Consider the following 25,816-nt stretch of genomic DNA (forward strand, 5'->3'; position numbering starts at 1 on the left):
CCTGCTCTGAGTTTTATCGGGTGTTTTTTTTTATTTCTGACAGAAAAATTGCAGGAGGTGCATCGGTTTCCAGAGAGACCTAAGGTATCCAAGCTCAGTAGTGTACAGCTGGAGATGGTATTGACGGAATGAAGTTATAAGGAGGTATAGGTATGACGGTGCTAACCCATTTTCCTCATTTGGGCATAATGGCTGGCGCTGGTCGCTTCAGGGGCACTGATAGGTGCAGACGGGCTTCGGCTGCGCACATCTGCGTAGCGGCCCGGTTTAAATGCATCAGCCTGTTAGAAAAGCTAGAGCGCACACTAGCAAAGATGGATGCTCTAGCTGCCCCTGGAGGATAAATGGCAGCCACACACCTAATACTCGAGATGGCAGGCTAGAGAACCCCCACCAGTCTCCCGCAACCAGCTCAGATGAGGCAAAATGCAATAGTAAGTGTTAGCTTAGGAGCAAGTAGTGCAAATTCACAATTCAAATTCAGTTTCCGATTTTCACAATTACTATTAATAAAAATCATACTCCCTATCCAAATTTGGTCTATAACAGTGCCAGTTCTAAAACAAGAGCATAACACAAAACAAGTAAAATTTTAAAAGCAGGGTACATAAAAGAGGTTCAGTGCATAACACACGCTGCTAACATTATAGCAACTGCGTCCGTTTAGCGGCCCGGTTTAAATGCATCAGCGTGTTAGAAAAGCTAGAGCGCGCACTAGCAAAGATGTCAGCTCTAGCTGTCCCTGGAGGAGAAATGGCAGCCACACCCAAACACTCGAGATGGGAGGCAGGAGAACCCCCACCAGTCTCTCGTAACCAGCTCAGAGGAGGCGGACTGCAAAAGTAAGTGTTAGCTTAGGAGCGAGTTGTGCAAATTCACAATTCAAATTCAGTTTCCGATATTTACAATTACTATTCATAAAAAACATACTCCCTATCCAAATGTGGTCCATAACAGTGCCATTTCTAAAACAAGAGGATAGCACGAAATAAGTAAAATTTTAGAAGCAGGGTACATAAAAGAGATTCAGCGCATAACAGACGCTGCTAACCTTTCTCAATATAAACCTTCAAAGTCTCTAGTGATTAAAATATCAGTTTGAACAAAATATCAACCGGCCAAATGAGGTATAACATTACTAGCAGAGGTTTCAACAAGGAAGGATCAATTCTGAGCATTATTCATAAACAATTTAATGGTTACGTAAGATATACAGGTGCATTACATATACCATGTATCTGCATTGACATGAATTATCCACTAGATCTCAATTGAGACCACAATTAAAACCAGAGTTACCAGAGCTACTCTTTACATTTATCCAATCCAATTACATCAATACCTTTTATACAATTGTATCATAAGTATTTTTTCCTTTTTTAAACCCACTAACCCACTCACTCCTTTTGGACCATGTTCATTTGCCAAAGTTTCTTCCCTCACATCATGCTCTCTGGTGGGTTATTACTCATCAATCACCTTTATCATAGGGTCTGCTAGCCATCATTTCACAATTCATTCATTATCAGTTCTGATTGTCTGCTTGGTTCAATAATTGTTGCACATCCTGGTCGCTGTTTTGGACTTATCCAAACTTCTGGTGGTTAATATTGACCCTTAGTGATTAATTTTTTGGGGCAAAGTTTTATTCCGCATATCCTTCCCTTTGGTGGGTTGTTCGTCTTTAACCCTGGGTGGAGCGGGGCTACATGGAGGTCCACAGAGTTGGGAACAAACTCTGTGGCACTCCGCCACTCGCCTCCACACCCCTTTTTAAAAATTTATTTGACATTAATTAAACAATAAAAAACACTTACCTGTGCTGCAGCGTCCCCGGGCTTCCCTCCTCCTCTTCCTTGCCATTTCTCTCCTACGTTCGGTGATAATTGCGAATACTGCGCACGCGTGCATGCCCACAAATGCGCATTTCTTGTGCATGTGTGCATGAGTGGGTGTGTACAAGCAAAATGCTGTAAATGATTCTTTTTGTGCAGGAAGGTGCCCCTTCCTGCACAAAAACAATCATCAACGCAACACAGGCACCCTTGCAACATGATGCAAGGGTGCCCGTGCTGGCGCATGGTGGCCAATTTTGTGGCAGAGCAGGAGGAAGCATAGAGATGCGTGGTATTGTTATTAATATGATACATCCCTGTGATTATTTAAAATGACGCACCTCAGAGTATCAGAATAGCTTGCGCTGCAGTGTGTAATATTCTTGTAAATGAGGCCTTTGGTTTTTAGTGATATCCTAAGGTTTTTTTTAATTATATGTCCTAACTATAACATCCCTGTAAACTTTGTTTTTAGGTCGAGCTGGCGTTGGTGCGCGAAGCGCTCCCGCCAGCGAGACTATAGTCACCTTCCTCCCTGTCAAGGGAGTAACAGCTGTGAACGAGCCCGATACAGACCTGGGTACGAGCCGACCCAGGTCTGTGAACGCGCTTCAAGGTTGAGCAGCTTGTGCACGTTTGTTGGCTGTCAGGCGCTGCAAGCCCGCCAGACCAATTATCCCAGCATGAAACTCTACTTCCTGAGGCCACAAGAACAATTATCCCAGCAGGAGTCTCCACTTCCTCAGGCACCGCAACAATTATCACAGCGTGAGACCCACTTATCACAGCATGTCAACAGGCGCCCCAGGCTGCTGGAGCACTCAACTATAATTAATGCACAGTTGAGTGCTCCAGCAGCGTGGAGCGGCTCTCTGCATGCTGTGATAAGGATCACTTTGGGGCCTCATGCTGTGATAATTAGGGCAGCATGCTCTATTTGCAGCACTGAACATTTTCAAAGAAGGCCAAGCAGTGACATTCATTGGAGACACTCACCCTCACCCCCTCACCCCTCACACACCTCCTCACCCTCACACACCTCCTCACCCTCACACCCTCACCCTCACACCCTCACCTTCACACCCCCTCACACACACCCTCACATACCCTTACCAGCACCGCAAAACACAACACAACACAGCACAGCAAAACACAACACAGCACAGCACAGCAAAACACAACACAACACAGCACAGCACAGCAAAACACAACACAGCAAAGCACAGCACAGCAAAACACAACACAGCGCAGCAAAACACAACACAGCACAGCACAGTAAAACACAACACAGCACAGCACAGCACAGCAAAACACAGCACAGCACAGCAAAACACAACACAGCACAGCACAGCAAAACACAGCACAGCACAGCAAAACACAACACAACACAGCACAGCAAAACACAACACAGCACAGCAAAACACAGCACAGCAAAGCAAAACACAACACAGCACAGCAAAACACAACACAGCACAGCACAGCAAAACACAACACAGCACAGCAAAGCACAGCACAGCAAAACACAGCACAGCACAGCACAACACAACACAGCACAGCACAACACAACACAGCACAGGAAAACACAGCACAGGACAGCACAGCACAGCAAAACACAGCACAGGACAGCACAGCACAGCAAAACACAGCAAAACACAGCAAAGCACAGCACAGCAAAGCACAGCACAGCAAAACACAGCACAGCACAGCAAAGCACAGCACAACACAGCACAACACAACACAGCACAGCACAACACAGCACAGCAAAACACAGCACAGGACAGCACAGCACAGCAAAACACAGCAAAGCACAGCACAGCACAACACAGCACAGCACAGCAAAACACAGCACAGCACAGCAAAATACAGCAGAGGACAGCACAGCACAGCAAAACACAGCAAAACACAGTAAAGCACAGCACAGCACAGCAAAACACAGCACAGCAGAGCAAAACACAGCACAGCACAGCAAAACACAGCACAGCACAGCAAAACACAGCACAGCACAACACAGCAAAACATAGCAAAACACAGCAAAACACAGCACAGCAAAGCACAGCACAGCAAAACACAGCACAGCATATCAAAACACAGCACAGCACAGCAAAACACAGCACAGCAAAACACAGCACAACACAGCACAGCACAGCAAAACACAGCAAAACACAGCACAGCACAGCAAAACACAGCACAGCAAAACACAGCACAGCAAAACACAGCACAGCAAAACACAGCACAGCAAAACACAGCACAGCACGGCAAAACACAGCACGGCAAAACACAGCACGGCAAAACACAGCACAGCAAAGCACAGCACAGCACAGCAAAACACAGCACAGCACAGCAAAACACAGCACATCACAACACAGCACAGCAAAACACAGCACAGCAAAACACAGCACAGCAAAACAGCACAGCAAAGCACAGCACAGCAAAACACAGCACAGCACAGCAAAACACAGCACAGCAAAACACAGCACAGCACAGCACAGCAAAACACAGCACAGCAAAACACAGCACAGCAAAACACAGCACAGCACAGCAAAACACAGCACAGCACAGCAAAACACAGCACAGCACAGCAAAACACAGCAAAACACAGCACAGCAAAGCACTGCACAGCAAAACACAGCACAGCACAGCAAAACACAGCACAGCAAAACAGCACAGCACAGCAAAACACAGCACAGCACAGCAAAGCACAGCACAGCAAAGCACAGCACAGCAAAACACAACACAGCAAAACACAGCACAGCAAAACACAGCACAGCAAAGCACAGCACAGCAAAACACAGCACAGCAAAACACAGCACAGCACAGCACAGCAAAACACAGCACAGCAAAACACAGCACAGCAAAACACAGCACAGCAAAGCACAGCACAGCAAAACACAGCACAGCACAGCAAAACACAGCACAGCACAGCAAAACACAGCACAGCAAAACACAGCACAGCAAAACACAGCACAGCACAGCAAAACACAGCACAGCAAAACACAGCACAGCAAAACACAGCACAGCAAAACACAACACAGCAAAACACAGCACAGCAAAACACAGCACAGCAAAGCACAGCAAAACACAGCACAGCAAAACACAGCACAACACAGCCCAGCAAAACACAGCACAGCACAGCACAACCAAGCACAGCACAACCAAGCACAGCACAACCAAGCACAGCACAACCAAGCACAGCATAACCAAGCACAGCATAACCAAGCACAGCATAACCAAGCACAGCATAACCAAGCACAGCATAACCAAGCACAGCATAACCAAGCACAGCATGCACAGCATAACCAAGCACAGCATAACCAAGCATAGCGTAATAAAGCACAACAAAACATAGCATAACAAAAAATAGCATAACAAAACATAGCATAGCATAACAAAACACAGCATAGCATAACAAAACACAACATAGCATAGCATAACAAAACACAACATAGCATAGGATAGCAAAACTAAACAGAGCATAGCATAACAAAACAAAGCATAGGATAGCAGAACAAAACATAGCCTAACAAAACATGGCATAACAAAACATGGCATAGCAAAACATATAATAGCATAGCAAAACATAGCATATCAAACACAACAAAACATAGCATAGCAAAACAAAGCATAGCAAAACATAGCATAGCATAACAAAGCATAACAAAGCATAGCATAACAAAACATAGCATAGCATAACAAAACATAGCATAACAAAACATAGCATAACAAAACATAGCATAACAAAACATAGCATAACAAAACATAGCATAGCAAAACAAAGCATAGCATAGCAAAACACAACACAACACAACACAACACAACATAGCATAGCATAACAAAGCATAGCATAACAAACACAACAAAGCATTGCATAGCATACCAAAAAAAAGCATAGGATAGCAAAAAAACATAGCATAGCATAACAAAACAAAGCATAGAATAGCAAAACAAAACATTGCATAGCATAACAAAACATAGCATAACATAACAAAAATTAGCATAGCATAACAAAACAAAACATATCATAGCCTAGCAAAACATAGCATACCAAACACAACAAAACATAGCATAACAAAACATAGAAAAACAAAGCATAACACACACAACCACACACACACAACCACACACACACAACCACGCACACATAACCACAACCACACACACAACCACAACCACACACAACCACACACACAACTATCTATCTATCTATCGCCCTCACTCTATCTGTCTATCGATCTATCGCCCTCACTCTGTCTATCTATCGGCCTCACTCTATCTATCGGCCTCAGTCTATCTATCTAATCGCCCTCACTCTATCTGTCTATCTATCGCCCTCACTCTATCTATCTATCGCCTTCACTCTATCTTATCGCCCTCACTCTATCGCCCTCACTCTATCTATCACCCTCACTCTATCTATCGCCCTCACTCTATCCATCGCCCTCACTCTATCTATCGCCCTCACTCTATCTATCGCCCTCACTCTATCTATCGCCCTCACTCTATCTATCGCCCTCACTCTATCTATCTAATCGCCCTCACTCTATCTATCTAATCGCCCTCACTCTATCTATCTAATCGCCCTCACTCTATCTATCTAATCGCCCTCACTCTATCTATCTATCAATCTATCTATCGCCCTCACTCTATCTATCTATCAATCTATTTATCGCCCTCACGCTATCTATCTATCGCCCTCACTCTATCTATCTATCGCCAGCACTCTATCTATCTGTCTAGCTATCTATCGCCCTCACTCCTATCTATCTATCTATCTATCTATCTCGCTCACTCAATCTCTCTATCGCCCTCTATCTATCGCCCTCCCTCTATCTATCTATCGCCCTCACTCTATCTATCTATCCCACTCACTCTATCTATCGCATCACCACAGCATCACTAAGGGGCACAACAACATCACTATGCGCTACCACAGGATCATTGAATGCCACAGCATCACTAGTCGCCACCACAACATCTCTCAGCCCCACCACAGCATCAATCTGTGCAACCATTTACCAACAACTGGGTCAAATATGATCTCTCAATGTTTCAAGCTTTATTACAAATGTCACAAAAAGAGGTTAGTATTTCACTTCTGTTCTTGGATTTTCGTCACAATAAAATACACTGAACATATTCTTCACAAAAGTTATTTACAAAAGTTTAAGCTATTGCCATTATAAATTACAATAACTTTTATTTAAGTATTAATTATTAAAAAAATTCAAAGCCATTGTTATTTGTAATATCAATACATCTAAGTCACGTGAATACAACACATATTGCATTACAAATGCTATAGGTGTCACAAGTTATAACTATTGGCATTGTAAATGACAAAGCTATTATTTTTGCTATTTTCAAAACCAACACATATATAAAAAATGTGTCATTTAAAATACCAATAGCTCAAACTTTCCTAATGCGAGACCTATTGCATTGCAAATGCTTGTTTCAGTGAGTATTTGTTTTTGATGGCAGGGAATTTCTATCTTTTTTAATGCTATTTCCTAACTATTATGTCCCTGTAACTTGGGTGTGTGAGTGGGATTGTGAGTGGGAGTGTAGGTATGTATGTGGATATGTAAGTATGTAGTGGGTGCATCAGTGCATGTGTGACAGGATGTGTGGGTCTGCAAGTGGATGTGTGAGTGGGTGTTATGGGGCGAGGGTGGGAGTGCAAGTGACCAGATTGGTGTCCATGTAGTTGTGTGAGTGTGTTAATGGCTATGTGAGTGCTTCTGTGGGTCTGCAAGTTGGTGTGTGTACTGATATGTAGGTCTCTGAGTTGGTGTGTGAGTGGTTGTATGAGTGTCAGAGTGGATGTTGGACTGGTTTAATGGATCTGTGAGTGGGTGAATGGATGGCTGTATGGGTGTCTATGTATTTGTATGATTATGGTAGTGGGTGTGTGAGTACCTCTGTGGGTCTATGAGTTGGTGTGTGAGTTGTTCCATGGGTGCGTGAGTGAGTGTGTGAGTGGCTGTATGTGAGTGTGAGTGGGTGTTTTAATAGCTATTTGGGCATGAGAGTGGTGTTATGGGTCTCTGACGGGGTGTGTGAGCTGTTGTATGGGTATGTAAGTCATTGTGTGAGTCGTGTGTGAGTGCATGTGTGACTGGCTCTGTGTGTCTCTGAGTGGATCTGTGAGTGGATGTCTGGGTGGCTATGTAGGTATATGAGTGTCCTAGTGGGTATGTGAGTACCTCTGTGGGTCTGTGAGTGGGTGTGTGAGTTGTTCCATTGGTCACTGAGTGGGTGTGTCAGTGGCTGTATGGGTGTGTGAGTGGGTTTGTGAGTCGCTGTATGTGAGTGTGAGTGTCTGTTTGAATAGCTACATGAGCATGTGAGTGGTTTTATAGGTCCCTGAGTGAGTGTGTGAGTCATTGTGTGGGTGTGTAAGTGATTGTGTGAGTGTATGTGGGAGTGCATGTGTGACTGGCTGTGTGGGTCTCCGCATGGGTGTGTGAGTGGTTTTGTTGGTCCCTGGGTAGGTGTGTGACTGGCTACACAGGTGTGTGATTTGGAGTATGAGTGTTTATATGGGTGTATATGTGGTCATGTGAGTGTGTGGGTGTGTGAGTGCCTGTGTGGGTCTGTGAGTGTGTGTCTGATAAGCCTGGGTACAGTCCGCGAAGTACAAAAAAACTCTGCCATGCTACGGAAGCAGCAGTGTGTGTTAGATAAAGGCCTTTAGTGGTGATTTTCATTGCTGGATGTTTGTCTGCACAGTGCAATCATCGCAAATGGCACCATGCACAGCACAAGTGGGTACAGCTTCCTTTCTGCCACCCAAGTAGATTTTTTACTCAAGTAGCAGCTTTCTCAACATGAGCAGATGGTTTCTCAACGTGAGCGGTCATGAGCATAAGCGAACACTCGCAATGAGAAATCCGACCTTCTACCTGGGAGATGGATTTTTCTTGCTCGTGCTCGCCAACTTGATGTTGATGACCGCAAGCGAGGAAAAAAACTCAGCTCTGCTAGTTCACCGTCCCAGGGTTAGTGTCTGAGTGGTTCTCTGAGTCTCCCATTGGATTTGTGAGTAGCTGTATGAGGGCGTGAGTGAGTGTGTGAGTGGTGTTCTGGGTCCCTGCATGGGTGTGTGAGTGGCTGTGTAGATGTGCAAACGGGTGTGGGTGCAACTGGGTGTATGAGTGGGTCTGAATGTGTATAAGTGGGTGTGTGAGTATGTGTGTATTTTTTTGCAATTGGGATCAGGATCTGTCACAGCTAATACAGGGGCTGCGCTGAGTGAAATAGTGGATTCTCAGATCCTCTTGCCAGCAAGACTAATTATTTTTGCTAATTTCTTGCCCATGAGGGGTCACTCATAGATCCCTTTGCCAATCCCATGAGGCCAGTGAACCTCTATTTGAAACATTTGAAATGTTTAAGGTGGACGTCTGCCACACTACCAAAAATAGCTTCAGATGCAAAAAACCTAATGCGAATGCTCTCCCCAGAAAACCAACCGACCGTTCAAACCTAGTCCACATTTCTGAATAAACTACCAAAAGTAGGAGTTAACATTAGAAGGATACAGAAAGAGAACAACAATATCCACCTCAGTAAGGCATTATGTGCCTTGAGAAGGCGCTTGAGACAGTCCCTGAGGAGAGCTCAAGGTCATAACTCTCATTCCAAAGTATGGCAGGATGTACGATCCCTAAAGAAATCATACAAGAAACAAATCTGGATTGAAAAAAAAAAATGTGGACATAGATTTCTGGACGAAAATAGTATATAATGCAAACAAATCTGATACTAGAGCATTCTGGTCACAGAGAAATTCAATGAATAGAACCTCAAATACCATAAGCGTGACTTGCGTCTCGGAGAAGGTATGGGTCCAACATCTAATTGATACATTCTCAATAAACTCCATGACTCAACAATCCTCTGCTGTAATTGCCTTCGACCCGAGATATTCACTAGATAAGAAAAACGAAGACTGGGGCCAAACCACCCAAGACAAAACAGAAATGGAACTACTTCGAATTATTAAGAAGAGTAGGCAAGACAGTGCCCCAGGACCAAACGGTGTTCCTTAGGCAATCTACAAGCAAGATCCACATTTTTGGGCCAGGAACCTTAACAACTTGTTCCGGATGATCAACCTTGCCAGTAGTATTCCAGAAAGTTGGAGAGGTGCAATCATTAACCCGATATATAAGGGCGGGGATCGTAAGGACCCGGCAAATTATCGCCTGATTGCGCTGATAGACGCAGAGGCCAAATATTATGCCTCATTGGTTCTAGCCGACCTTGTAAAATGGTCCGATGAAAATAATAAAATCCCTATAAACCAGTCAGGTTTTCGACGCGGCATAGGCACAATGGCAAATGTCATGGCAATAAGTCTGATTGCCGAAAAAAGCTTACAAAACCATCAAGCTTTACATCTATGCTTTGTCGACTTTAAGGCGGCCTTTGACTGGGTAAGTCGTCAAACTTTATTGGCCAAACTAAAGCAACAGGGCCTGCCTGACACGATCTTAAACCCAATTATGGACCTTTATACCAACACTTGGATGCAGGTTAAGATCGACAATGGCCAAAGGTTAACAAGGAAGATCGGCACCAGTGAAGGCTTGAAACAAGGCTGCGTTTTGGCCCCTCACCTGTTTAATTTATTCATGGCAGATCTGACCCCAAGGTTAGACGGGGTCAACGCACATCCTCCACGGCTAGGAACTTTGGCCCTTACTCATTTATCCTACGCAGACGATATTGTCCTCCTCAGCCAAACGAAAATAGGGCTGCAACGCCTAATGCATGAGCTGGCCGGATACACCAAGACTAATCTGATGGAAATAAACAATACAAAAACAAAGGTTATGATCATAACGCATCGTCGTCCTAAACAGCGGAAATTTACAATTAACAACATGAGCCTGGAGGTGGTGGATAGTTATAAATATCTAGGGATACATCTGGACAAACGGCTCACATTCTTGACGCATTTCGAGGCTATCAAAAAGAAGGGAGCAGCACTATTGCATGCATTCTGTAGCCTATCAAAACAGCTAAAAGGCCCTTTGTTTACTCCCCTTCTTACAATCATCAAAGCTAAGTTACTACCAACAATAGCATACGGTAGTGTGGTGCATAATGGAAGAAGTGCTCCGTTACTAGATAAAATCCAAACGAGAGTGTACAAACGTGTATTCAGCTTACCATGCGACGCTTCACCCGCACAGGTACGCCTCGAATTTGGACTTCAGTCTCAAACATTGCACAAAAAATATGAGTCAATCAAATTTTGGTATAACATCTGGCTCAATTGCGACATAGAAATTAATTGTGCCATTTGGGAAGCCCTGCAAAGCAACCCGAAATCTCACTATGCGAACTATTTAAAATCTTATCTGACAAGCACAGAGTTGACATCTGTTTGGCAAAAGAAACTACCAGCACCAGTATTCAAGCAGCTTGTAAAAAAAGCAGTCAATACGCACTCGTTGCTCGAAGACAAACTGACATTAAGACGCCGTGCGCATGCCTGGATGATACTACAATCCTACAAAAGACCGGCTCCAGCTGCTTATTTAGGTCTCGCTTTCCCTTCATACTTAAAATCAAAGTATTTAAAGCTACGTCTGGGAAAATTACCAACAAATGGCGACCAGCCAGGCTGGAGGTCACCTGGCCCTAAGGATTGCAACCTATGTGGTGCAGCGGTACAAGACATGATCCACCTGATTTGCATTTGCCCAATGCTAGAGCATGTCCGGCGGAGTTTACTTAGGGAAAAGTTCAATGCAAAAGGTATTCGTACATGCCGTTTGGCTATATTAAATGTGATGGACTCAGAAGATCCTCAATTCATTAGTAGAATTATTAAATTTGTTATCAACTTTGAAAACTTATCCAAAAAGCCAATTTGAACCTGAACTCTTGAACTCTGATATCGCGAACTGCTTTGGCTGACTAATAATCTGTAACCCAAACTATTGTGCGCAAATAGGAAATTCACTTTAGCTGTGTTTTCATCTTTTCTACTTAAGAGAGTTTTTTTACAATCTGTATTTTGTGTATAAAGTGCGTAAAGGAATGTGGTTTTGAATTTTGGTATATTGTAATGGTTTTAACTAACTATACAATAAAGAATTTACACGGCTTTAATCAGTGAACCTCTACCCTCACCCCTTCAATTACTTTTACATTTTACTTTCTCCCTGAGAACAGTGTCCCAATCCACAAAATGGCAGCTGCAACTTTCCTCTCAGGTTGAGGGCAATTACTACTTTGCTGCTGGTACGTGCCTTTGTGCAGTCACCCACCAACAGCAATGCTGTGAATGGTATGCCAGCAAACTGAGAGAAAAGCTGTAGCCATCATATTATCAATGGGACATGGTTACCAGAGGGGAATTAAAGTCAAAATAGAATGTAAGTGGTAAGGATAGACATATCCTGACCCCATTCTATGAGAGACCCTGCATGGTCAAGAAAGTGGCCCAAAATGTTTTTGGGGAAAACAGGAGGAGCCAGGGATCCACCAGTGTTCAGCACAGCCGCCATATGAATCCACAATGGATCTGCAAATCCAGATCCCAATTAAAAAAAAAAAAAAATTATATATATACCCACTCACACACTCTCTCACATCCCATACATTCACACACATTCTCTCACACACAAACCGTCACTGATACTTCCACTTAGAGACCCAGAGAACAACTCACACATCCACTCACAGACCCACACAGGTACTCAAACACTGTCATACACCCACATAACCACTAACACACCTACTCACACATCCATACCCACACTCACACATACACCCACACAAGAATAGAGCCACTCACACACCCATACAGTCACTTATACATCCACTCTATTGACTCAGAGAATCACTAACACACCCACTCACAGACCCACACAGATACTCACACACCCACACACAACCATGTGCACATATATACACACACTTAAACACCCATTCATAGACTCACACAGCAAAGCATACAGTCACTCACACATATCCATGCCACAAAATCACTGACACAGCCAATTGCAAACCCATACAACCACTCACACACAACTCAGAGCCCCACACATCTATGTACACCCATCACACACTCACATACCCACTTACACAACCACTCACACACACCCTCATGCACCCACTCACACATTCATACACCCACTCACATATCCAACTCATACAACCATATAGATACTCCTACACCCACTCACACATTCATAAAGCTACTCACACACCAATACAGTCAATAACAAATCCACAGAGAGACTCAGAGAACCACTCACACACCCATGACAGATCCACACAGGGCCTCACATACTCATCCACACATTCACACACCCATGTACACACCCACTTAGCCTCTCACACAGACATACATCCACTCACATGCCCATACAGGCACTCACACCCACTGTATTAAATGCACTGTTGTTTTGTATTGAATGTGTGCTTTTGGTTGGGGACTGAACTCTGGAGTGATGCAATGTCTTTCGTCATTGCAGCAGTGGCAATGCGTCGGCATGGAGGGAGATACACTAGTTCCGAGCAGAGCAACGATGGAGATGCATGGATTTTCTCTTGAGCAACACTTTATATCCACTTTCATGGGTCCAGGACTGGATTGGTACTACTTGGCAGAGCAAGACACACAGATGGCAGAGTCTATATGCTGAAGGTGGAGGGTTGGAAGTCTTTGATGATGCTGAGAATTCAAAACAGGAGGCAAGCAGACAAGCTCGCAAATAACAATACCCATAAAAACACAGTTTTTGCATGCGCAATATGCAAGTGTGCGTGAAAATTGCAATAAAGCACTCGCAAACAGCTAAAATTGAATTTAAAAAAAGTTAAACTTCCTGGTTGGGTTGAAGGACACCTCAAACAAAAATGATGCCCAAATCAACTCCTGATCACAAACAAGGACATGTCCTGGTGCTGCAGCATAGTCAGGCACTGCTGAGAGAGCAAACATGACCAGCAAGGATACCAGCAAGGGAACCGAGCAGAGGCTGCGCAAACTGAAGTTTTCGGAAAATGAACTCGATATAATTACACAAGAATGCTGTAAACATCATGGGGAATTATTTGGCCGAACTTTCCACCGTCTGGCTGAAAGTGAAAAGTAGAATATCTGGTGCAGCATGCAGAGAAGGATCAACCCCCTGGGAGTAGCACACTCCACCATCGATGACATCAAGAAAAGATGGTATGACTTATGCTCCAGGGCAAAAGAAAGGGTGGCAGAGTGCCTTGAAGCTGCAAAACAGACAGGAAGTGGACCATCCACATCAGCAGACCCGATACCAGCAAGTGTCGGGTCTGCTGTGACATGCATATGACGTGTGCATACCCACTAACTCCTGCACTGTGCATCCATACTAATCAAACACAAGCATACATCCATGCACTAACAACAAACAACTGAAGTGTTTCATCATGGGAGATGTAGTCTGTGTCAAAACAAGTGTAGTGAGGGAATCACTTGAGCTGGTTAACATAGAAATAACACTGATACAGTGAAACACATCTTTTATTATCATCTGTCATCTCTTTTGTCACATAGACATACCACTTGAAGCAGAGGACACCAATGTGGACACATCGATTAGCCACAAGCACGACAAAGTTAAGGAAGGGCAGGATGCTGGGGATACGAGTTCGGATAGGCCCACTGACAACACTTCCACTGTGGCTGCAACCACTCCCTTGCCAACACCCACTGCCACCTCAGCAGCGGACTACGACAGCACACCACCAGGCCCTCAGTCCACTCGTGTTTGTTGTGCATCGAGAACCCAATAGTCCCTGCGGCGGTCCCAAGGCATGTCCTCAGATGGGTCATTCATTCAGGCAATGTCAGCTCCCATTGACAGAGAAATGCTGCAGATACAGCGCCTGCATAACTAGATACAACAACTATTTGAAATGCAATATGTCTCGCGTTAATTACGTTTGAGCTATTGGCATTGCTAAATATTGTAACACCAATTGCAACAAAAGTCTATAAATTGTAGGCCAAAAAAAGTGTTTATTTTTGTGTGTGTGTGGTTGTATGTGGTTGTGTGTGTGGTTGTGTATGGTTGTGTGTGGTTGTGTGCGTGGTTGTGCATGTGGTTGTGTGTGTGGTTGTGCATGTGGTTGTGTGTGTGGTTGTGTGTGAGGTTGTGTATGTGTAGTTGTGTGTGTGTGTGGTGTGGGTGTGTGTGTGTGTGTGGTTGTGACAGTAATACTAAAAGCATCTCAAAAGAAAGGAACACAAACATCGAGTTTGTGGAAAGAGAAAGCACGTTGTAAGTCAAACGGGCAGCAGCAAAGCATTGAAACCTCTTCAATTCAGAAGGGTTGGTTCAGCGTTTTGTCCTAAATAGCTGGGATTTTAGTTTCAGTGCATGCACATTTTAGAGAAGTGAATGTGGAGGCTTGACCCGTGACGAAACAGCTGTGATATCAGCAGCTGCCTTTCGACCAGGTTTGTTTGCGATATACAGAACTGCTGCAAAAGCAATACAACACAAGCAGTGTGGCAGACACTGGCAGGGTTAGTTTATGAAAAACCCAGCTACGTGGCGGCGGCTGTAAATAGGCACATTCATCGTGAGTGGAGGGGGGGAAAGCCTCGCAGTTCATTTGGCTCTGCTGAAGCTCCTCTGTGCCTGCGGCAGTGACCGTTCCGGGTTAGTTTGGGTTCAGGCCAGGAGGCCCAGCGATGCGATAAAGGGGATAGTCTTCTGTACTCAACTCTTTAAAGATGTGCTAGATTTGATTAAGACTCCACCAGGGCAAGGGGAGACGGAGAAGAAAGAGATAGTGAGGCTGGGAGTCGATTTGTTGGGAGGCAGAGTCGAGGGCACAACGCATGCCTTAAAACAAGGCTCTCTCATTATGCCACTGGCTTCTAAAGTGTTAATTGCAGTCTTAATGTCTCCCCTATTGAGTAACCTTCCTTCCGTCCTCCTTACCTCTTTATCCTTAGAAAGAGTAAGGTGAAAAGCATTGATCACTGAAGCATTCATGCGCCTCAGTTCTACCTAATAGTGTATTTTTTGAGTATCTCCCAAGGTTACTGAATGTATTTAAACGATGTGTTAGTCGGATATTTGCGTGGAGTGGGGCAGATTTGTAACATGTTTATTCATCAACATCCCCTTCTCATTTAACGGCATATGGGAAACATCACTGTGTAACTTCTGCCTTGGTTTGTGTTCCACCTTACAACCAATCACAGCCGGGAAGACCCGGAACCCAGCTCAGACATTCGGGGAACGTGCGCTCTTATCTTCTCACTACAGAAAACAACTGTGTTAGATCAAGTATGCAACTATTAGAGAAAATTCACCCTAGTTTCATGTGACAGAGGTCGCAAAAGTATATTTTGCAAATGTGCCTGAAAAGCACGGAATATACGAGAGATAGAGAGAAGGAAAGGGAGAAGGGTGAGGGAGAGAGAAAGAGAAGGAAGGGGGAGGGGGATAGAGGTAGGGAGGGGAGGCAAGAGGGCGAGAGAGAGAAGGAAGGGGGAGAGAGAGAGGGAGGAGAGGGAGGGAAGAGAGAGAGAGAAGGAAGGGCGGAGAGATTGAGGAAGGGAAGAGGGAAGGGGAGAGAGAGCCAGAGAGAGAGAAGGAAGGGATGACAGAGGGTGGAGAAAGGGGGGGTAAGAAGGAGGGGGAGAAAGAGAGAGAGAGTGGAGGGAGGAAGGGAAGAGGAGAGAGGTCAGTGGGTTGCTGCTGCTGTAATAGAGCTCCTCTTGTTACATGTAGTTTATCAGTCAAAATGTTAATATACAGCTGTAAGCTATTAACTGTCATCAAAGAGCTGCATGCAAATTTCAAGGTATATGTGAGAGCTATATGCTATTTTGGCCAATCTTTCATTATCCTAATCTGTCCAAAAGGGTTAATTTGGGTAGAAAACCATTCTTATTATTAAAGAAACCCCTTACCTGTTAAATTCTGAATTTGTGCTCTTCCAGAAGAAGGACTCAAACTATATTGCCTTCCAGTATTGATGACATATCACTCCTACACCAGACCGTGTAGTCCTGTCAGGTGTAACATTTGATTTGATAACATTTGATTTGATAACATATGATTTTCTCTGTGCAATGTGTGTGAAATGTTAAGCGCTCTGACACCTTATACTGGTATGAGTGGTGCTATAAAACTAAATGATTCTGAGAGTCAGTGGTCATGGACACTTGAGGGGCACTGTTGAAGGGTGCTAGCGAGGGAATCCATGGTAGAGGTGGGCATTTGGGGGGCACCAGCAAACATTTCACACAGGGCACCACCTGTGTTAAAGCCGGACTTGAATGTCATCAGTGATGTCATCAGTGATGTTAATTGAGATGCTGTTGCTTGAATATCCCTACTCTGACCCCAGGGCATATCTGGTTGAGCCCCAAAAAAAACCCCTGCTCTACATAAAAAGTATTTTTACCAAAATATATTTTTTATCGCCAGGTTTGTGGTACTATGTTAGACTCATGAGAAAAAGGGAAAGTCCCAGATTCACTAATCCAGCATCAGATTTGTTGATCCTGCAAGGAAATTGAAAAAAAGCATTCTGTGGACTACTGCTGTTCTTAGCTGATGGCCTCACATGGGAATTGCCTGCAAGCATTGGGGTGTGTGCAGGGCCTGAACACAGTTCGGGTCCTACAGCTACCCATCCACTTACCATGGCTGAAGGATAAGCTCAGCAAGGGTTGTTTGCCCCAGATACTGTAATGCCTCAGGTCCTTGTGCATTCTATATTAAACAATTCAATAGGAATTATTCAGCAAATAAAATCTCCTTGTTTAATTTGATTGAACATTTCTAAAGCACCTGATTTCCTGCAGGGGTATTGTTGCAAGCATGGTTCCACGTCCTATTACCTCAAACCAGATTAATGAATTCATCAGGGTAGTAAAAACTATATGGGTTATTTAAAACAACCAGTAATTTAATTGCTTCGAAAGCAATGATAATAGTCCTGGCTTTGAAGGACGTGGCCCTCTAAGGGCCCCGCAGGTTATTTCCACAACCACCTGTTATGCCTTCCCAAATTAAGAGTCGGTCAGTCAGTAGAGAATACAAACTTACTTTATTAGTAGTTCTCTGCAGAGAGAGCCCCGGTCAGACCTGCACCCTAGGATGGACGCTGAGGAGACTGCCTCCCCAAGGCCCGCTAATACATGATAAAGCTTTCGGAAGCCTCGGCTACACCTCTTATGGAAAAGTACTGACTTGAGCCGGGCATGAACATAGAGATGAGCTAACACTTGCCAAATGAGTGCCCTATCTGAAGTTTAAAGTTTATTTTTATTATGGTTGATTAATTAAAACCATTGCATACAAAAGATAAAATTTCTCATGGTTGGTATTAAAATTATAATAAATGGTTTTCCATCATATAAAAATAGCACGAATAATTAAAACATTCTATACATTAGCCATGTTCGATACCAATATTGTTTTGACTATGGCTGTTCCCGTTACATTCCAGTTGGTTCTTATGGTAATTAGTCTTTTTGCCACTCAGTCCAATGTTTTAATCTTTTTGCTGTTATATCAAGGAATTTAATTAGCCGGCAATTTAACTGGACCAAGTCGGGGTTGAAGCACATCATTAACGCTTGTCTGCATGATCTGGCACCGTACTGTTTGAATGCTGGCTTTAACAGAGTAACCCTTATGTCTTTTTAATTGGTTGCAGATGCATATAACATGGATTGCGCATAAACAACACTGCTGGACTCCTTCGTTTCTCTCCCAAGGCGGCAGGAATTGATTAAAGGGGCCTACCCCCAGTCAGAGTCTTAGGAATTTTTCCTTGATGTTAGTTTTTAATCCCATATTCAGATAGGGCTGGGGTTTTAGTTTGTTGTATGTATGTAGAACCATCCAGCCGTGTGATCGTTTGGCTAAGGTTTTCTTGTCCTCAATTGTGGATAGTAAGCATGTTACTTTTGTCACCGTTTTTTTGAATGTTAAATGGTTTACCTGGGCGTCCCACAGCTCTCTGAAACCTAGATGTTTAATAGATTCCTCAAGGTAAACGCTCGCTGGTGATTTTCCTGTGTGCAAGAGCTCCATCCAAAGTTGCTCGTTCAGGGTTCCCTTTTCATCGCCTTTGATTTTATGCCAACATTTCACGTATGCTCCCATGCGTTGAAAGGACTGTTTTTTGTAGACCAAATTCCAATCATATTTGGGCAGGGGAGACCATTCCGGGGAGTTGTAAGATTGCACGATATGATTTAGATATTATATTATCAAGAGTTAATGAATCTTTTCCCTTAAGCACTTCACTCCCATAAGTAATCGTTGGCTGGAGTTTTGCTTGTAGGACCCTTATTAGAGGGTCGAATGTCATGTCCGGTAAAAGCTTCTTTAAGGGCTTTATGGCTAGGTAGGTCGTTGCACCCTTTCTCTGGAGGGAATCTAAATGTGGTTTGAATGAATTGTTTTGGTCCAATATTACCCCAAGATATTTATAGCTTGCTCCTTGTTCCAAGCGATGACCATCAAGGAACCAGCCCAGATGTTTCTTCTTGCGATACTTAACTACCATTGACTGTCTACTAGTAATTGTGAACCACAAAATGGAGGCACATAGGCCAAAGGAGCATTCATGCTGATGGGATAACTTGGCTGGTTGCTATTTAGCCACGTATGCTAACCTACATCACATGTATAAATGCACGACGGGGAGGGGAATTTTCAAACCCTACAGCTTTTAAGTGAGAAGGGCAGGACAATCCACAGTTTGCACGTGGTGCGTACAAAACTTGGACCACCCCATGTCACTTTTTTTTCGTGAGACAATCACCGAGCTAGTGATTTCAATGTTCTTTTTGGAGAGTACCAACAGGGTTTTTTTCTCAAAAACTGTTGTCGGATTCTATGCAAGGCTTTATGTGCCAGACATAATGTCTTGAAGGCAATCCTTTTTCTGAAAGGGAACCAGTGGAGCTCCACCAGTGCAGATGACACAGACTTGAATTTGGGTATCTTCCTGAGGAGACGGCGAGCGGATTTCTGCTGCATCTTAAGCTTGTTAAGAGGTCTCTGTTTGATGCCCTATTAAAGGGCATTGCAATAGTCAAGCAGTGATAAACCCAGGGATGCAATCACTGATTTTCGTATGTCATGTGGAATGAAGGATCACACCTTCCTTAGTGTTTTTATGATGAAAATGGTTGAAGATGTTAACTTTTTTTACTTGTCCCACAATAGATAACTCTGCATCAAATATGATCCATAAAATTCTGACTGGAACAGGAGGGGGATCGTACCCAGTGTCATACATTATTAGCTTTAGCAGAGCTCAGGAAATACTCTGTGCAGTTGTATGGTTAATAGCAAATAATGATGCAATTAAATGAATATAATTCTAATAATAATAATCAGGAGCATATGGAAAAAACAGTTAAAATTGCAATTGTAAATTAAGAGGCACATTCATTTACATAGGCCTGCACATCCTTCAGTGAAAAATTTTGGGAAAATAAGTTAAAATGCAGAAAGATTTTAAAGTGCCAGATTAAGAGGAGGGTTTTATTGTATAGTCAAACAAAATGAGTGGTAACATACATTTCTCCATCATTTCCATCACATGATTCTCCTCTATGGGAAATACCCATGCAACACTGTAGCTTGGTGATGGTAATTCCATTAACGTCTGCTCAATGTAAATTGCTCTTTTGGAGGAAATTACACTGGTAATGCTTTTCAGAGGACAATACCTTACTACCCTTTTTTTAATCAGCAGTGCATCAACAGTATCTAGAAGTGGCACCTGGCTAAAATGTTAAACTTACTAGCTGTTTTTTGTAGCAGAAGTTTCAACCTGGACATGGGTGTTCAAAAGATACAAAGGATTAGATCAATTGACTGGACTGTTAAGCTGAAAAATAGATATACAGGTACAAATGATGGTAGGTTCTATTTAAGTGCTGGGAATTAGATTTTCTAATATGTTTGAAAGATTTTTGTGATTTTTTTTTATTTAAATATTTTTATTGATTTAATGACAACGGATAGTTATACATAATACATAGTACAATGCATCATGAGAACTAACAATAATAATTGAAAAAAAAGATAAGAAAAAGAAAAAGAAGACAATTCCAGCAAAGCATCATTTCAGAGATAGAGCAAAGAGAGAAAAGAAGAATTAATTACGACAATATAAATCCAGCTGCAAATAGGAGCCCAGAGTTTTTGGCCAAATACCTTTCTTTTCTGTCCCTTTAGTTTATACACCGCATTTTCAAGTTGATAAATACTTAATATTTGGACTGCCAGTGATGAAAAGTTGGTGGATCAACATCTAGCCAACGAGAGGTTATACAATATTGAAATATAGACATACATATAAACAAAAAACCTTCTTCTTCAGTTGTTTTTCTAGTAATTTGATCCGCCTGTATTCCAAATATTACTAATTCCGCGGATAATTGGAAGGGTGTCCCTAGGATATTATTTAAAAAACATTGTACATCCATGATAAATTGAATTGATTTGGGACAACTAAAAAACATATGATTAGAATCCGCAGAAAAATAACTACACCGGCTACATTTGTCTCTAATTTTGGCTTTCCATTTCGCCAGCTTAGTCGGTGTATAATATAAATCAAAAATAGACATAAAGTGTTGGCTTTTAAGCGATCCATTAAATAAAACCCTACTAACCAACTCAATTGATCTAGATAAATCAACATTCCCAATTTCGAGGCTTCTTTGCCATTTCTCTGTATATGCATTTAAATTATCCTGGGTTCTATTTAGCATCAGCTGATAGATTACACCAATTTTACTTCTTTTCCGACAGCTTTCTAACACATCTATTTTACCCATCGTATTAGTGTTTAGTACGGTTTTTGCCTCCAGAAAACTCCGAATTTGAAGTTATTTAAAAAAATCTGTTCTTGTTAGATTATATTTTTGCTGTAGATAAGAATATGAAGCAAATTGCCCCACCGGATATAAATCTCCTAATAGACACACCTCACGACAATGCCATCTCTGCACAGTAAGGCCGCTAAAAATTTCAGGAAAAAACGGATTATTCAGGAGAGGTGTATAATAATTTAGATCGGTACAGCAGTTAAATCTCTTTTTAAACTGTTTCCAGATTTGGATATAATAACTGGGTTCTATTAATCTCATCAAGCATTGTCGTGCTTCAATCCCCAGAACCATTTCGTAGATTGATGGTCTAATTGATTCATCCATAACGAAATCTTGAAAAATTAGAATTCCAATAAATCCTAGAGAGACTGGCCAATAGTATAACCGAAAATTCGGGACCCCCCAACCACCCCTGATCCTAGGTAAGGTACACCATTTAAGAGATCTTCTAGCTCTCCGGTAGCCCCAAAGAAATCTAAAAGCAATTCTGTCTAGTTTATTAAAAAACACAGAGGGGAACAATAAAGGTATGGTACGAAACAAATAAAGACATTTGGGGAATATTAACATTTTCAATACGTTAGTGCGGCCATACAAGGATAAGTGTAAATTATTCAGTCTCTCAAGAGTCCTATTAGCAGAATCTAACATAGGGTCTGTATTAAGCCGTACAATGTTCTCTAGTTTGGGAGATATTATTACCCCAAGATACGAAGCTTCGGGCAAAAACGCCATGCCATCTGGTCTGCCCATGGTAGAGTGGATCAGCTGAGTTTTCGAGATGTTCAATTTATATCCTGACAACTCACCGAACTCCTGGGTTAATTCTATAATTTTAGGTAGCGCAGATTAAATATTGGAAGTGACAATCGCGACATCGTCGGCGTATGCAAAAAATGTATATTCTGCTTGATGAATTTTAACAGGAGGAATGGCAACTTCTTTAGTTAATCTATTCAAGTAAGGGTCGATGTACAATGCGAATAACAAGGGGGAGCAAGGACACCCTTGCCTTGTCCCCCTTTCTATCAATAAAGGCTCAGAGGTCTCGGTAGCAACCCGGATTATGGCTTTAGGATTAATACATAACACCCTTATAGCATCTATATATTCTATATATAGCATCTATATATCCCTTCCATGTCAACACAGACCACAGCAACCCCCAGTCGACCCTTTCGAATGCTTTTTCTGCATCCAGCAGGGCTACCCCGACTAGGGATCCTGTGGCCTGCGACCAATCTAGCAAAGCGATAACTCGTCTGACATGGTCAGTTGTATCCCTTTTTTTAATAAAGCCATGTTGGATCTTAGAAACCAGGGTAGGCATAAGATCATCTAGTCTATTGGAAAGAATCTTGGAGAAGATCTTACTATCCGCGGTTATAAGAGAGATTGGCCTATATGATCCTAACTCAATACCATCTTTTCCTTTTTTCTTGAACACTATCATAGTATCCAAGGACCAGGAATCAGGTGGATAACCCTGAAAAGCCTGCTGGAACAGCTTAAGTAATTCTGGTTTAAGCATGTTACCAAAAGTGCGATAAAATGCCAATGGAATATTGTCTGGTCCCATCGCTTTGCCTAATGCAAGACCTAAAATAGCTAATTCAATCTCTTCCCAGTCGATGGGTGAAAAACTCGTTGATAATTTTGGCCATATGCTGCAGATAGTCCTCATCCATCAGCAAATTCCTTTGAAATGACCATTGTCTACTAAGACCTTTATTTTGGGAGAATAATTGTATTTCTAATCCAACAGGGTTATGGTCTGAAACCAGTTGTGGCATTATATGAATATTCGCTTTCTCTAAAAGATCCGGAGAAATAAAAAAATAATATAAGCGAACAAACTTTTGGTGTGGGACCGAAAAAAAAGTGAAACCACGTTCGGAAGATCGCAATCTATTCCATACATCAATCAACCCGTTCCCTAATACAAGTTCCCTAAGTGCTTTATAAGTCCTAGTCTTGCGACCATTATACTTTCAAGTTTTCCTAATATTGAGATCAGCTTCAATATACACATTTCAATCGCCACAAAAGATTATAGGTTGACACCAGACAGCAAGCTCTAAATTAACCGAATTCATTACCTCACTATCATCTAAATTCGTCCCGTACAAAGAACAAACAGTAAACCTATTTCCCTCCATACTAATTTCTGCTAGCCCCCATCTACCCCACTTGTCCGCTAAAGTTCTAACACATTTCCCTAACCCCTGTTTCATAAGAATAGCGACTCCTCTTTTTATCCCAGTCTGCTTTGAACAAACTAGAAGTTCAAGACCTAAATGTTTTAACAGATTCCTCTTATCCCAGGAGATATGTGTCTCTTGTAGGCACAAAATATCTATTTGTGAAAGTTGAATTATTTTACGTAAGATCCCTTTTTTCTTGAAATCATTAAGGCCATTAATATTCAGTGTACACAGTTTTTTTTTCTTATCCATTATAATGCTTCAGAAGTGCTTCAGAAGTGACAAAGTTAAGACTTCTCTGTTCTGGCTCATACCACACAAACATGATAATAATTTGGTCTGCTCTGCTGTACTTTCAAAAATAACTACAGCTGTCTTACACCCCACCACCATCCCCAACACCACCACCACCCCCTAGCCTGCAACCAACCCCCCACCCTACCCACCCATCCCACCACATGAGGCACTGGGACCATTAGTCCCTGGGAACCCTAGGTGCCCCTCTACTCCTTTTGATGGTTAGGAAAAAAGAGAAATACTGTCTAATAATAATCAATTTTCTTCGAATTGCTGATGCTCGCTCAGAACAGTACCAGGCCAAAAGAACCAAAAAAAAAAAAGGCTACTTACAGCCTGATTCATGTACGGGCCGTTTTGCGTGGCCCTAATAGCGAATCATAGCGACTCGCTATTGAGGACACGCAAAACGGTATTCATGTAGGAATTGCTAAATAAATAGCGATTCCTACATGTTCTCTATTTGCGAGTAGAAAATTGCTACTCGCAAAAAAAGGAATAACTCCCCATTCATTCCTATGGGCCAAAAGGCCCATAGGAATGAATGGGGAGTATCCCTTATTTGCTAGTAGCAATTTACTACTCGCAAATAAGATAGCAATTTTAAGGGTGCCAGGGGTGTCCAAAGGACACCCTGTAGCACCCCTAAAATGCACATTTGAACAGGTGTTGCGCACACACATGTCCAAAGGACATGTGTGTGTGCAACATGCAACTTAGAAAAATGCTTTTAAAAGAATTTTTCTAAGTTTTTGCTATTTACCGAGAGGTCTGACCTCTCGGTAAATAGCGGCCCAAATTTGCTAAATCGCAATTTTTGAAAGTGTCATGAATAGCATTTAAGGAATCTCTAATAGAGATTCCTTAAATGCTCATTCTCGCATATTAGCTAATTCTTCATTAGCGATTTTTGCATTTGGGATTGTGAATCCCAAATGCCATAATTGCACTCGCAAAAGGCAAGATTCTGAGAATCTTGCCCTTTGCGAGTGCAATTTAGCTTCATGAATCAGGCTGTATGTCTCCAGAGAATTCTTTTTTTTCTTTTTTTTCTTTTTCCCCTCCCCCATAAAAAAGCGACATAATATATTAAACACATATACCCGTTCTATAATGACATCAAATACTCCTTAGCCAAAATCTCGGAAACAAAAAATTTTGTTTGTCCTTTAACCGTTACTTTCAGCTTCGCCGGGTTTTGAAGATACACAGTCGCCCCTTTCTCCTGAAAACATGCGATCAATTGCCGCAGATGCCAACGTTTAGAAACCGCAGCAGGGCAAAAATCTGGCCGCACGAAGAAACTGCAGCCCTTTGCAGATCTCGGTTTATCAGGCCTAGCAAGGCCGAAGACCGCCTCTCTGGCCAAAAAATTGTTAAAGCGAATTAGAATTGCTCTGGGCCGTTCTATCTCAGACTGCCTTGGCTTCCTGATTACAAAAGGGAAGTGATGTGCACGTTCGATCACAATGGGCCAGTCCCAAGAGGTAAGCTCTGGAAAAGCGTCTTGAAAGAGATCACAAACAAATTTCCGTACATCGGGCCCCCCATTTCTTCCGGAACCCTCAAAATACGCAGGTTGCTCCTTC

At 42.6% G+C, this 25,816-nt stretch overlaps 1 long non-coding RNA gene across 1 annotated transcript in view; it reads left to right on the top strand.

The window, feature by feature from the left end:
* The first annotated feature begins 725 nt into the window (after window positions 1–725).
* Window positions 726–25,816, top strand: part of LOC144771993 (uncharacterized) — an 84,355-nt gene continuing 59,264 nt past the window's right edge. The window contains exon 1 of the long non-coding RNA XR_013599582.1: window positions 726–842. This is a non-coding gene — a long non-coding RNA (uncharacterized LOC144771993). The remainder of the gene's footprint in view (window positions 843–25,816) is intronic.

The sequence above is a fragment of the Lissotriton helveticus genome, chromosome 8, assembly GCF_964261635.1.
Source record: "Lissotriton helveticus chromosome 8, aLisHel1.1, whole genome shotgun sequence".
In the NCBI taxonomy this organism is placed as follows: domain Eukaryota; kingdom Metazoa; phylum Chordata; class Amphibia; order Caudata; family Salamandridae; genus Lissotriton; species Lissotriton helveticus.